The sequence below is a fragment of the Herpailurus yagouaroundi genome, unplaced genomic scaffold (assembly GCF_014898765.1).
Source record: "Herpailurus yagouaroundi ecotype Mexico unplaced genomic scaffold, PumYag 29, whole genome shotgun sequence".
Taxonomy (NCBI): Eukaryota; Metazoa; Chordata; class Mammalia; order Carnivora; family Felidae; genus Herpailurus; species Herpailurus yagouaroundi.
The window spans coordinates 122763081-122778297 of NW_024412377.1; the positions used below are offsets into that span (position 1 = coordinate 122763081).

Consider the following 15217-nt stretch of genomic DNA (forward strand, 5'->3'; position numbering starts at 1 on the left):
ACGTTTATTTATTTTTGGGACAGAGAGAGACAGAGCATGAACGGGGAAGGGGCAGAGAGAGAGGGAGACACAGAATCGGAAACAGGCTCCAGGCTCCGAGCCATCAGCCCAGAGCCTGATGCGGGGCTCGAACTCACGGACTGCAAGATCGTGACCTGGCTGAAGTCGGACGCTTAACCGACTGCGCCACCCAGGCGCCCCAAAAACATGTATTTTCAAAATAACAGTATCTAAACCCCAAATTTCTACTTTTCATTTTTATTTCACTTAGTATTTGAATATTCTAGTTATTATGTCTATGCACATGTTTTTGCAAAGTTGCAATTATAGTTGACACAGGTTTTCTGCTTTTAAAACAATGTATCATAAACATTTTCTAGCTTTCTAATCTAAAAAATGTTACTTTTATTTGAAATGGAAATGTATATTTTATTATAAAAGTGAAACACATATTTCTAAGAAAATATAGATGTGTATAAAAATAAAGTAAAACAACCCCCTACCTTGTTTTCCAGAAATTATAGTTATTTTAAAGTAGATAGAACCAAAAAGAAAAAAAAATGATACATGGTAGTTTCTTTGTAGCCTAAGTACTTTGGCCTGAAATTCTTTATTTGTGTTAGAACATAGTTCCACACGAGTACAATTGCTCCAAGTATCAGAAGTACCCTATTTTAACTTTTGCTTGTATTTCTGGTGTTAGAGGAGTAATGAGATTTCGCCTCCTGCTCTCCTGCCCCCCTCCCCTGCAAGATTTTTTCAAAATCAGATCTTATTCTAAATTTGTAGGGGCCCAGAAAATGTTTACTTGGTTTCATAAGATCAAGTCTGGCTTTTTGAGTAGTAGTGTAATTTTTGGATCGGTTAAGCTATTATCAGTAGGCTATGATTATTTCTGTGTATTTAGGAATGACGTGAGGACAGAAAAAAAAAAGTGTAACCATCATTTAGAAATGAAGGACTTGAGAATGGGATTTAAAATAAGGTGGCTTCATACTTGGTGCCTGTATGTAGAAGTAATATCAGCTGCAGGAACTTCCTGTCAGCCAGGCCTTGGGTGTGTCATACATGTGCTCACCCTTGAGGAAGAGTAGATGTCCTGCTACTCACATCACAACATGGGAGGAGAAGACAGTTGCTACGGAGATTGGGAAACAGCATTCCTGAGTCACTGACTATTTCCAAATGAATGGACAACACCCCCCTTTTAAAGGAGCAATTACAATCTAAGCGCAGGCAGTAAAGAGAGAGACCCAGTAAGAAAGTGAAGTATTTGGAACTGGAGAAATGTGTTGACATTTTAGAAAAACAGGTTAACATTATTGTTTTCTAATCAGGTTTCCCCCATCATCTAAAAGTTGAGTGTTCCTATGAAAACTTTCATAAGCCAAAATGGCATAAAGCAAAGAAGCACTTACCATTAATTTATAGGGAAGATTTTTCGAGCATTCCTAAAAATAACCTCTCTTAGGCTTTTCTGATACCTCAGGTCACATCTTGCTAACAGATGCACAAAACAAATGGAGATTAAACATGGATGCTTATAGGGGCGCCTGGGTGGCGCAGTCGGTTAAGCGTCCGACTTCAGCCAGGTCACGATCTCGCGGTCCGTGAGTTCGAGCCCCGCGTCAGGCTCTGGGCTGATGGCTCGGAGCCTGGAGCCTGTTTCCGATTCTGTGTCTCCCTCTCTCTCTGCCCCTCCCCCGTTCATACTCTGTCTCTCTCTGTCCCAAAAATAAAAATAAACATTGAAGAAAAAAAAAGAAAAAAAAATTTAAACATGGATGCTTACAGACACCGTTCAAAGCGCTGGTGGCCTGATGCTGAGATGCTGAGTGTGGCTGTGCTCGGGGTGCCCTGCCTCTCTTAAAATGCTTGCTAGAAAACAAACGCTGAATGCTATTTTCACTTTTCACCTTTTTTGGTAAAAGCGAAAATCTCTTTTGGATTTCTTTTGGTTAGCGAAAACAGGTACTTATATAGGTCTTTCATAAAAGCAAAGTGGCCTAATATGAACTTTTGAAAAGTGGGGGATACCTGTGTGCATTCACAAGTTTTATCAGAACCTTAGGATGTTTGAAAGGAAAGACTTGCTTACTGATATCTCACCAGATGACAGACTATATGTGCACTTCCTTCCTGACAGCAAAAGAGGTGGTCATGTCTGCCACACATTGTGACACTGGTAGGAAACTAAGACTTCCAGAATCTGAGCACTTTCTCTGTTGGCAGCTTGTTTTCCCAGCCCATGGGTGGTTCACAGTGCACGGGGCTGCCAGTTTGTTTGGATGGGCTTGTAGGAGGAATGCTATGTTCCCAGCCTGGCTTCCACCTGTCTGCTGAGCTGGAATAGTGAAACCTGAGTGGACTTGCCTTCTTTTCTCCAGGCTATCAGCTATCTAGGATGCAGGCTATGCCAGTCCCAGGCTTCAAAATGAGCTAAGCAGTAGGCAGAATGTTGCCTTCTCCTTTTCCCCAAGAGGCTTGCCTTCTTGAACTAACAAGAGGACTATTAGAATGCATTTTGGACCTGTCAGAGGACTGAATCCTAATGTTAAAGATAGTTTTTCCCTCATTTTAATCACAGTTGGGTGAAAGAAGACCCTGATTTAGACAGTTGTGGGGATATTGAGTTGGTTGCTTTGCATTTGTAGGTAAATTGCTTCAAATTTCTAACTAAATTAATGAAACGGGGAATTAGTTACCCAGTACTCTTTTTAGGACAATTCTAACTTGTGCTCGACTGGTGCTACTGCCTGGAATCTTTTAGGGCTCCCTGGGTAGTATCACTAAAAAGATACCGCTTCTGGAAGAAAGGGGTAGATTGAAAGAACGGTCTTTATTAGGAATACAAGATCTTGGACTCTCCTGTGTTCCTTTTGTTTCTTGTATGAATTTTAACAAGTTACCTGTTCAATTGTGAGTTTTAGCTGTGGGGCTGCCGAGGCAGAATGAAACTAACTGGATGAGCTGCTAAAGTGTTAGTCCTTGAGCAGTTTTTGCTTAGAGATTGTGGAGAACATTGAGGGAGCCATCTCCATTTCTGGGGACTGCCAGGTAATCTTGAGGTTTCTTTCCCTTAAACCTATTTAACTTAAGAGTGTTCAGTTAGCTTTATAGTTGATGGTTTCCAATTCTTGGTCCTTTTTGTGCTTTGCTTTTAGTCTTTGGAGATACCCTTTTTGCATTATTTTCTTTTTTGAAGTGGGTGCTCCAGTTCTACACAACTCCTGTTGAAGCTTTTGGCATCAATTAATAGTGATGTCAGAATCTAGTTTGTTTCTCTGTAAATGGTAGATGAGATACTTAATTCAGTGTCATCTTTGAGCCATTCTTGAAAATCGAAGGGAAAGTTCTTCTCTACATTTGAAGATATTACCCATTATTTCTTTCTGTATAGTTCTGATTGACTTCTGTATGAGAAGTGAAAATTGAGGAAGGGAGACTGAAAAGTTGCATTGGTTCCATCCTCATATCTCATTTAACTTTTACAAAGCACTTTGCAAAACAAATTGCTTTCCATCCATTTTATGTCTTATTCTTCATACCATTCCTATGAGATGACACAGTCCTAAGGATAAGACTGAAACAGAGATAAAAAGAAAAGCTTACCCAGCCTTTACTGTTTGTTAGTGGAAATGTGGCAAATTTTGCGGCCATGCTGGAGGGGTTTTCATTGGTAATTGAATTCAAGTGCACTTTATAACCTTCTGTTGCCTAAGGAACCATCCTGAGGAACTGGATGTCATTACCATGATAGAATAAAGAGATGAGTCAGAGCCATACCATGCTCCGTATGATTCTGAATGACATATACCTTACCTGATCCTTCCTGGGTAGGTAGATGAGGATTTGGAAGAAAATTCTTGTTGGCTGTAGTGACACTTGCCATTTTACCTATAGGTAGCCTGTGTCTTAGGGCTTCTTACTTTTCTTTTTTTTTTTTTAATTTTTTTTTTTAACGTTTATTTATTTTTGAGACAGAGAGACAGAGCGTGAACAGGGGAGGAGCCGAGCAGAGAGAGAGGGAGACATAGAATCTGAAACAGGCTCCAGGCTCTGAGCTGTCAGCACAGAGCCCGACGCGGGGCTCAAACTCACGGACCGTGAGATCATGACCTGAGCCGAAGTCAGACGCTTAACTGACCAAGCCACCCAGGCGCCCCTAGGGCTGGGGGTCTTCTTACTTTTCAAAGGAAGTGGAAGACTCCCTCGGTCACATGTGTCCCATAATTGGATATTTTCCCCAAGGACAACTCAAAATGTGTCATGTGTCATGCATCAGTCAGCGTCCCCTGTGCTCATTTATAGGGAAAGATGTTACTCTTGAAGGTGTGGTTTCATAGTTTACTGAACTGTCCATAACAGTCACAGACTTTGACTTGAAATATTTCCTCAGTTTGCCCAATTTGAATAAAGGAATTAATGAATGAATGTACTGTGGTTAGGATGATGCTTTTAAGCCTGTAGTGATGATAATTCTTAAAACACTTACTAAATAGTGGGCATATGAAATGAACAAGATAAGGGTTTCTCCCCCCAAGCAACTTACAATCTGGTCCACAGAAACAGTTACAATAAACAGTCTGATTGAAAATATTGAGAGCCTGACCTTGGTAAGTCCTTTCGTTCCTTTTGTGAAGTGATGGACTGTGGCTAAGTGTATAGTTTATAGATGAGGAATAGCTTTTTCCTTGTGTTGTTGGAGCACAGTGTCAACTAGTCCAGTCTTCAGGTGTGTATTTTAAAATAGGTGTTTCTGTAGTAAGAACAGCATAATTGCCTTTACAGAATGATCTGTCATCATTCCGTTTTATATCTCATAGTTCCCAAGTGGTGTGTGTGTCTGGTTTTGCTTTGTTTTTAATAAATAGGGGAACTGAAGCATGAAGAATTAAAGTGATTTGCTCAAAATCATAATTCTAGTTTTTTAGGATGCTAGAAATAAATCAGGACTCATGGTCTTTTTCCATTAGCCAAAGTTCTAGATAAATTGTGGATTTTGTCATTTTGTTTAACGTGTTAGTTTCCTACTGCTCCGTAAGAAACTCAGCAGTTTAAAGCAAAACCTACTTACTAGCTCACAGTTCCATTAGTCAGAAGTCCAGTATGAATAGTGTGGTTGCATTCTCAGAGTATCAGAGGGCTGAAGTCAAGGTATGTCAGTCAGCTGGGCCAGTTCAAATCTGTAGTCACTGGAGGAAAATCTGCTTCCAAGCTCATTCAGGTGTTGGCCAAATTCAGTTTCTTGGAGTTGTAGAGCTGAGGTCTCTGTTTCTTTGTTGGCTCTCAGCTACTAGAAGCTGCCTGTAGTCGTTTGGCCCCCTTCATGCTCAAGCCAGAAATGACACGATGAATCCTTGTGTCTCTAACATCTCACCTCACATTTAAAGGCCACGTGTGATTGGGTCAGGCTGTGCAGATTATTTCCCTTTCTTAGTAGTCAATTGTGCTGAATAATACAACCTTGGCACAGTACAGTCCTCGTGGTCATTATACAGGGTGCATATGTCACGCTAGGAATCCTGGGGGACATCTTAGGGTTTTACCTATCCCTGTAAACATTTCCCTTAGACTATATTAGACAGCTCCTGAGCAAGGGTGGATGTCAGAAGAGGAAGAGGTATGAATTGACTGTACTGAGGCAGTTAGTGAATTGCTTTGTGATAATAGGTTTTATAAGAAAACCTGGGGGCGCCTGGGTGGCGCAGTCGATTAAGCGTCCGACTTCAGCCAGGTCACGATCTCGCGGTTCGTGAGTTTGAGCCCCGCGTCGGGCTCTGGGCTGATGGCTCAGAGCCTGGAGCCGGCTTTCGATTCTGTGTCTCCCTCTCTCTCTGCCCCTCCCCCGTTCATGCTCTGTCTCTCTCTGTCCCAAAAATAAATAAACGTTGAAAAAAAGAAAACCTGTAGTTCCCAGGGATCCTGGGCCTCTTAGAATCCTTACACTGTGGGGGCCAAACCCATTCAGCTGTAGTGTTCTGGTGATAGTCATGTAGCCAAGAGCCCAAATGTAGTTGTAGTTGTCTGGTTAGCCTGTCAGTTAGCCTGAATAATTTTTTTTTTAAGTAGAGGGAGAGTAGTGGAAGAATGGGCAAAATGGGTGAAGAAGATTACAGATTTGCAGTTCTAAAATAAGTCATGGGGATAAAAAGTATAGTGTGGGGAATACAGTCAGTAATACTGTACTACTTTAGTGAGCATTTTATGATGTATATAATTGTTGAGTCACTGTGTTGTGCACCTGAAACTAATACTGTGTATCAACTATACTTTAATTACAATTTTTAAAAAATTAAGTTAGCCTGAACAAAGCATTTAGAAAGTACTGAGGTATAGGCTTGCAGTTGTGGGTTTGCATTTACCTGTATGCAAGCCATATGGTTCATGGGATTAACATCCATGATGAACTGTTCCTGTGAAGCACAATGGTGGAAATGAGAAACACTTTCTGCTATGTAATGTACTCTGTTCAAAGTAAAGTTTAATCTTTAAAATTTTTTTTAATGTTTATTCTTTTTTGGAAGACAGAGACAGAGCACAAGCAGGGGTGGGGCGGAGAGAAAGGGGGACACAGAATTTGAAGCAGGCTTCAGGCTCTGAGCTGTCAGCACCAGAGCCCGATGCTCGGCTTGAACTCACGAACCGAGAGATCATGCATGACCTGAGCTGAAGTCAGACTCTGAACCGACTGAACCACCCAGGGGCCCCACAGTAAAGTTTAATCTTAATCTCTTTTTTTTTTTTTTCAACGTTTTTTTATTTATTTTTGGGACAGAGAGAGACAGAGCATGAACGGGGGAGGGGCAGAGAGAGAGGGAGACACAGAATCGGAAACAGGCTCCAGGCTCCGAGCCATCAGCCCAGAGCCCGACGCGGGGCTCAAACTCACGGACCGCGAGATCGTGACCTGGCTGAAGTCGGACGCTTAACCGACTGCGCCACCCAGGCGCCCCTAATCTTAATCTCTTATTAGATCTCTGCTAACCTCTCTGCTGCTAAGACGCTACCTAATTGCTTTTTGTTTGGCTACATGAACATCTTATGCCAAGAGACCATCCTTAATTGTTTGAGAATTCTATGCCCTTTTTCTGATGAGTGAGAAAAGTTAAAGATTCAGGAAATTGGATAGAGGTCAATCAGTCTCTTCAATGCTTTTTGTATATCCTTGAGTTTAAAAAATTGCCAGTTCTGTTGCTAGGCAAAGAAACAAAGGGAAACTCTTGTCTAAAAGACTGCCATGTTTAGTCCCATACACCTGCTTTTTAAAAACTGAAGTGGGGCGCCTGGGTGGCTCAGTCGGTTAAGCGTCCGACTTCGGCTCAGGTCATGATCTCACGGTCCATGAGTTCGAGCCCCTCATCGGGCTCTGTGCTGACTGCTCGGAGCCTGGAGCCTGTTTGGGATTCTGTGTCTCCCTCTCTCTCTGACCCTCCCCCGTTCATGCTCTGTCTCTTCTCAAAAATAAATAAACGTTAAAAAAATTAAAAAAAAAAAAAGCTGAAGAGTTAATAGATACAACCACTACAACAATAAATCCAGTATGGAAGATAAGTTGTATAGTTCATTTGCATTTATTATAATAATTGATCAGGGTATGTTTCATAGTCATTAAGTCATTTAATTAGTTTGGCCCATACAGCATACCTTGGGATCTTTGGACTTTTTTGTTTTTAGTTTCTTATAGAAACCAAACTGTAAAATGTCTAGGAAGTTTCTTATTTCCTGTAGATGATAACCAAAAGATTTATCTTACCCCATATAACATTAGGATGTGGTGAGTGAATCAGAGCCTTGAGTTATTCTTTGAAAGGGATGGTAATATATAAAAAAGGAAAAGGAAAGGGAATATATAAAAAATATATATTTTTTAAGTATATTTATTTTTGATGCTATTGCTTTTGATGCGGTACACCTTTGAGCAATTTTTATTGCTTTAAATAAGATTTAGTAAATAACACTGAGTATCTTTTAGAGAAGTGAAGGTCATTTTAGTAAATGCAATTTTGTTGAGCTCTTTTCTGGTACCACCTAATGACCTTTAGAAATTTATTTCCTCACCTAATTCTGTTGAATTAAGTGTAGTTTCTATGGAATATTTTTTTTTTTTACTCCATTTAATTTTATTTATATAAGTAATCTCCATACCCAACTTCAGGTTCAAACTCACAACCCCAAGATCAAGAGTCACATGCTGTACTGATTGAGACAGCTAGATACCCCTTTTTTACTCCTATTTTTTTCTTTAATTTTTTTAATGTTTATTTATTTTGAGAGAGAGAGAGAGAGTGCGCTAGTGGGGGAGGGCAGAGAGAGAGGAAGACACAGAATCTGAAGCCGGCTCCACGCTGTCAGCACAAAGCCTGATGTGGGGCTCAAACTCACAAACTGTGAGATCATGACCTGAGCCAAAGTCGGATGCCCAACTGACTGAGCCACCCAGGTGCTCCTTATCCTTTTTAAAATAAAATGCTTTATGCTGTGAAACAACAACATTCACCTGAATAATTTGAATATCATATTAGCTTTTTTCAGTTATTCTTGAATTGGGTCGCATCCCATCTGGCAAATCAGGAGCTCTGAGGAGCTGTGCAAAATGGAAGCCTTTTATAGGCAAAAGGTAGTGGAAAAAGGAAGTGTCTAACAAAGAGTGGATTGTTTCAAGCAAGGTCACCTTCTTTGGGGGAGGCAGGGGGCCTATGGTGCATATTACCTCACTAGTGCTGATCACATAATTCCAGATTAACTGGTTAAAGGTGACATTCCTGGGAGAGGCTGAAACTACACTTAGGTTAGATATTAAGCCTTGTTTTGCTGATGTGGGGCTTAGTACAAGTGACTCCATTTTGGTCCAGTTGTCTCTTTTTTTTCTTAATGCTTCTATCAGTAATTGAATAAATGAAAGATGATTATAGAACTTGAGTAACAAGTAAAAACCTACTCTGTATGTGTAAATGACAGTATTGCCACTGTTAGCTACATGGAAGCTCCCGGAGAAGATAAACGGAGTACTTGGACTCATAGTCTGACTTTAGATTCTCTCAAGAGTTTACAGTGGCTCCTTATGAGGGTATCACTGGGCCAAGCCTAGAGAACATAGAACTCACCATAGTTGAACATCTGGCTAGGCTGCGGTGAGGGTCCAATACTAGATGTCCAACAAGAATATGGTCAGGGGAGTCCAGTGCTCTGTATTTTCTATTTATAAGCTTACCATGGCTAACCTTAGCTCTTCTGGAAAAGTCAAAGTAGAAAAACTCTGTGGGGTGGAATGAGTGTCCTTGAGGTCCTGGAAGTAGAGTGAGGAAGGAAGTGAAGAAGTTATTAACATATGGTTCCAATAAGCCAAGAATCTGGCTGGGTCACTTCACCAGCTATTGTCATTTTAAAAGCCCGGAACAAAAGTGGCTGATGGTGATGGCAGTATTGGAGGGTTTGACTCAGTTCTCATAGTTCCCTTTTAATTGTGCTGTCTGACAAAAGAGTCGGCTCCAATCTTTACCCTAGAGATTTCATTCCCCTCTTTCATGTGTTTCAAGTCTTCTCCTTCTTGGTTTATTCCCTCATTTTGGTGGAGCATATCCTGCAGTAGCTTCCTGAGTTGTATAGGGACAAATTTTGAAAGCTCAAGCTTCTGAAAATGTCTATTCTGAACTCAAAATTTGATTGCTTTGTTGGGTATAGAATTCTCAGTTCAAAATTATTTTTCTTCGTGTTTTTAAAGGTCTTGTTCTATTGTCATTTAGCTTTTCATGTATTGTTTTTAAAAAATCTAAATCTGTTCTGGTTACCTTATATATCATCAAATTTTCACTCTTTCTGTCAAGTGTTATAGAATGTTCTTTGTATTTAGTGTTTTGAAATTTCACTGTAATATTGCCTTTGTGTGGTCTATTTTTGTCCTTTGTGCTGGAGACGTATCCTTGGGTACTGGGAAATATTATTGCATTATTTCTTGGGTAACTTGCTTCCCTGTTTTCTCCTATTATTTGCGTATTGGGCCTTCCAAACTGATCTTACCTTTCCTCTCTTATTTTTCCATCTCTGTCTTTTTACTCTACTTTTTGGGAGAATTCCTCAGTTTTTATCTTCCCGTCCTATTGAGCTTTCTCTTGAGTTTCTGTTCTGTTTTCAGTTTCTATGTGTTCTTTTTCCTCTGAATGTTTCTTAAAATGGCATTATGTTATCTTTTGTGGATATTAGTGATTTTGAAAATCTTTTTGCATAGTCTATATATGACAAGCAGCTCCCCCCCCCCCTTTTTTTATGTCTTGCATTAGTGGCTTTTCTCGAATGTCCAATAACCTGGGTTGTCTGCTAATGTTTAAGAATGAGGGACTAACAAACTGATTGGAAACTCTAGACGAACTGGTTTGTTAAGTGTGCACTTTATGGTAGAACAACTTTGTCCAGTAGAGATACAATGTGAGTTCCATATGTATCAGATTTTCTGGCAGCTACAGAAAAAGGCATAAAGAAAAAAAAAAAAGAAACGTGAAATTAATTGTAATAATATTAGTTTATGTAATCCAATATATAAAAATATTTCAATAGGTAGTAAACATGAAATTATTAATGAGATGTTTTATATTTTGTTTTTAGTATTAAGTTGTTGGACTCCAGTGTTGTTTTACATTTATATATAGTACATCTCAATTTAGATGTTAAGTTTTCATAAAAAGTAGTTGAGGTAAATTTAGACTTTATAAATTTTACAGGTCAAAGTAGATTCACATACCCAGGATATTCCAAACATACTTAAGTTTAACATTAACAATAAAATACAAGTTTTTAAATTTAAATTTATTTAAAGTAAAATTCATCCCTCAGGCATACTAATGACATTAAAAGTGGTAAGTTATTACATGTGGGTAGTAGCTACCATATTAGATTGCAGAGTTCCAGAGTGATCTACTTGGACTGTGTCAGGAGTTTTAGGTCATTTTTCAGTTCCCAGACAAGAGTCTACCAATTTACCGCCTCAATGGTAAGGGCCATGCTGCTGGGGTTCTGAGAAACTTTAAGGGGGAAGGTGCTAGGTGTCTTAGTAGGTAATATGCATAGATTTGATTACTCTTCTTTTTGGTATAGGATTCCTGCCCACAACTGTGCCTGGCATCTCCCAGTCACAGACCCTACTTTACTTTCTTGTAAGCATAAAACTTCCAGGGATACCTGAGTGGCGCTGTCTATTTGGTGTCAGACTCTTGATCTTGCAGTTGGTGGGATCCAGCCCTTCATCGGGCTCCAAGCTAATGATATTGTGCAAAGCCTGCTTGGGATTCTGTCTCTCTCCTCGACTGCTCCCTCTCGCATGCATGGGCACACGCTCTCTCTCAAAATCAATAAATAAACTTTAAAAAAAAAAAAAAAGAATATACTTCTTTCTGCTGGAGTAAGGGAGGGTACTCTCCCAGTGGTATGGGCCAGGAGGACTGGGGGAGTGGGGGAGGGAGGATCTACCGGTAGATCCAAGTGCTTCTTAAACAGCTTCCAACCAGTCCTCCTATTTTTAGCCTATCCCTTCCAACTCCCATTTCCATAGGTTCCTGGGGCTGCTAAATCTTGAACCTTTTGAGGACCTTTAAATATAGTTCGGCTTGGTTATTGGCTTTTCCTACTTTTAGTTTAGGATTCAGCTGTCTTAGGCCTGCTGGGTTTGCTGCTAGTCCTGTTTATTCACAGCCTCAAAATTTGTTTGCCCTTTTGCTTTTCTCATTCTTCCAACCTTGTAGGCTCCTCCTTTCATCATTGTTATCTTTCCAAAAATTCTTTTTCTGTAGATTCAGAAGGGTTTCAAGAAGGGTCAAGACATTAGGTACTTTTATCTAGTAGTTCCTGTTAATCTGTATTCATGAGCAGACTTGGATATTATGAAAGGTTTCACTTAGTATCTATGCTTCTTCCAGTATCTGTGTTTTATAGTTAAAGGCTTTAGGGTAAGACTCAGTAGGAAGGACAGGAAGATGAAGTAGTGAGTGCCAACAGGCTAGGAGAGCAAGAGTTTGGTTGGGGGCAGAAGAGAATTGACAGCAAGCAAGGAGAATTTTGAGAGGAGAGGCATTTAGAGGCAGGTAGGGTGATTAGAGAACCTAGTGAAAAAGCTTGGACATTTGAGGTGTTAGCCACAACTATAGCTCCAGCAGCATTTATCTTCCTGGACTTCACTACCTTTAGTCATTTATGCTTTTTATGATCTGGAAATTTCTCATTTTGTATCTCAGAATCCACAAAACAACTAATGATACAAGGAAAACACTGAGCAAAGCTTACTGTTTTTAAGCACTGTATACCTAGGACTTGTAAGGAAAACACACATAGTTTTAAGTCAATAAACAGTACACCCTCATTATAGTGTAGGAGCAGGTTCCATTTCAGTAATTGAATTGAGCTTGCTATTTGGGTGTTCTGTTGGGTTTTGAAACTGAATTTTGTCTGTAGGGTGATTCGCTTTCTTGGTAGTTGCTGCCCTCTGTTGGAAATTTTGAGGAAATACAACTTTGATCCTGCATGCATCATTTTTGCTCTCCTTACTCAAACTGACCACTAAAATGTGGTTAATTTTTTAAGTAAGTAAATCTGTTTCTAATGTACCAAGGAAAGCAAGGGAAAGTGGTATCTTTCTTTTTATGAAAAGTTATATTTACTTTGATATCAAAGGCAAGAGTTAGTGGGCATTAAGTGGGACCAAGACACAAGAATTTGGAGAATGCAAAGATTTTTGGGCTTCGGAATATGGAGACTAGAGTTCATTCCCAGCTTGTTGCTGGTCATGTGACTTCCATGATTTACTCTACCTGTCTAGGCTTCAGTTTTTTCATTGACACAGTGAATAAATTTGAGAGCTTCTTCCGGGTTTGGTATTTTAGGAAAGCAGCCCCAGATGGTGGTATTTGTTCATAGGAAATATAATGACTGAGTCTCAGGCTCTGCCCTGAAGGAACTTAGTCTGGAAAGGGGTAGAGGAGACAGACAGTCAAGAGACAGTTGTAATCCACAAGTAGTGCTATGAGGCAGTCAAGTACCTATTACTGTGGAAACATAAGGAGAAGCACTTGTCCAATTAGAGGAGGTATCATCCTGCAGGGCCTGTTTGATTTAGCTTTGAGAGCACAGTCTAGACTGAGGGAAGGAGCAGCCTAGGGAAAGTCTGGGGTGGTAAGACAGCATGATCTATTTGTGGACCTGCAACTAGTTTGGGATGCGAGGGTTTGCAAGAGATGAGGGGGAGAATCCAGGAAGGAATGTCCTATTCCACGCTAAGGAATTTGGATTTTAACCTGAGGGTAGTAGTAGGGAGCCACTGAAGTGTTTTAAATGAGGAAATACCATGGACACCGTGTCATTTTAGAAAGATTACTCTTGGATGTAATATGGATAATGGATTTAGTGTTGGGTAGACAGGACTGGAGGTAGGGAGATCAGTTAGGAAGCTGTTACAGTAAGTCAAGCAGGAGATAATAATTCTGTAAACTTACATAGCGTTAGTAGGGATGAGCAGAAAGGAAATAAAGTCTGTAGGCAGAAGGAACAAGTTGCTGGTTTCCTTTCTTTAACTTTAACCTGTAGCTGTGAGCGATCCAGCTGGCACTGTTTCATTAGACCCAAGTTCTGTTACCTGTGTTACATCCATCCCAGAATGGTTGGGGTTATTGATTGGTTCTGAGGAACATTTTGAGTTTGGAGGACCAGATCCTAGAAGCAACTGCTCTAGGTACAAATAAGTTTAACCGTGGCTGTGGCAACCTAAATTGTACATCCTCATCCTTTTTTTTTTTTTTTTAATTTTTTTTTTCAACGTTTTTATTTATTTTTGGGACAGAGAGAGACAGAGCATGAACGGGGGAGGGGCAGAGAGAGAGGGAGACACAGAATCGGAAACAGGCTCCAGGCTCCGAGCCATCAGCCCAGAGCCTGACGCGGGGCTCGAACTCACGGACCGCGAGATCGTGACCTGGCTGAAGTCGGACGCTTAACCGACTGCGCCACCCAGGCTCCCCCATCCTCATCCTTTTTGTAGCTTGTTTTCGCAAGTGCCAGGTAGTAACTAAGGGTGGTGACAAAAAGAACTGTTAGTGTCCTTGGGTGTTGCTGTCTGCCTCACCATCCTTCTGTCTTCAGTCCCTAGTTAACAGCACACATAAAGTAACTTTAAACTCCATCGATTCTGAGCAAGGTTCTTAACAGCTTCAGGTATGTGATTAGCACTCAGTCAGTGGAAGCTTGACCTCCTCTGGACCATGGTGGGAAAAGTTAAGATTCACAGTTTACACTGGATTTAACTGACTTAATAACATGAGCAAAAAGAAATAATGGTTTAAAATTAAGTATTAGGGCAAAGAATTCCTACTTTACCACCCTGCTTGTTCCCTTTTCTTTTCCTTCCTTCCTTCCTTTCTTTCTTTCTTTCTTTCTTTCTTTCTCTCTTTCTTTCTCTTTCTTTCTTTCTTTCTTTCTTTCTTTCTTTCTTTCTTTCTTTCTCTCTTTCTTTCTCTTTCTTTCTAAGTATGGCATGTACATAGAAGAGAACATAAAACATAGAATAATGAAACCAAGTAGAATATTGTGAGCCCCTTAGAAGCCCCTTTTCCCCTTCTGCAGTCACACCTCACCCACTCACCCCAAGTAAGCACTGTTTTGACATTTGTGATCATCATTCCTTTTATAATTTTACATTCTAAATAATATGTGTCCATGTTTTTAAACTGCATATAAATGAAATAAATTCAATCTTAATGTTTGTAAGTAGCTCTAAGTTCATTTAATTTTTCTGTATAATTGTTCTCCAAGATACATGGTATCTGTTCTACTCTTGATGGCTCTTGGGATTGGTCTCTGTTTTAGTTACTCTGGTGTTGCTGTGAACATTCTTGTTATACACATCCTGGTACATACATACAAGTTTCTGCAGGGTAGATTTATAGAAATTGATGAGTTGTACATATACATATTTAACTTCACTAGATAATGCCTTGCTGGTTTCCAAAGTGGCCAGAGCAATTTACATTACCACTAACAGTGTGAGAGCTCCCGCTCCTCTACAACTAGACAGACATGAAAATGTTTGCCCATCTTAAGAGCGGGAAGCATTATCATTGTGGTTTTAGTTGGCATGTCCTTGTTTACTAATAGAGTATGTTTCATAGGTGTATTGGTCATCAGATTGAGTCTGTGCAGGTCTTTACTGGGGGGGGGGGGGGGGGGGGGGGGGGGGGGG

The 15217-nt window shown here is 40.2% G+C and overlaps 1 protein-coding gene across 5 annotated transcripts in view; it reads left to right on the top strand.

The window, feature by feature from the left end:
- The window catches only part of DIAPH1 (diaphanous related formin 1), a 105625-nt gene that overhangs the window by 12549 nt on the left and 77859 nt on the right, over positions 1–15217 (top strand). The gene's annotated exons all lie outside the window — the stretch shown is intronic.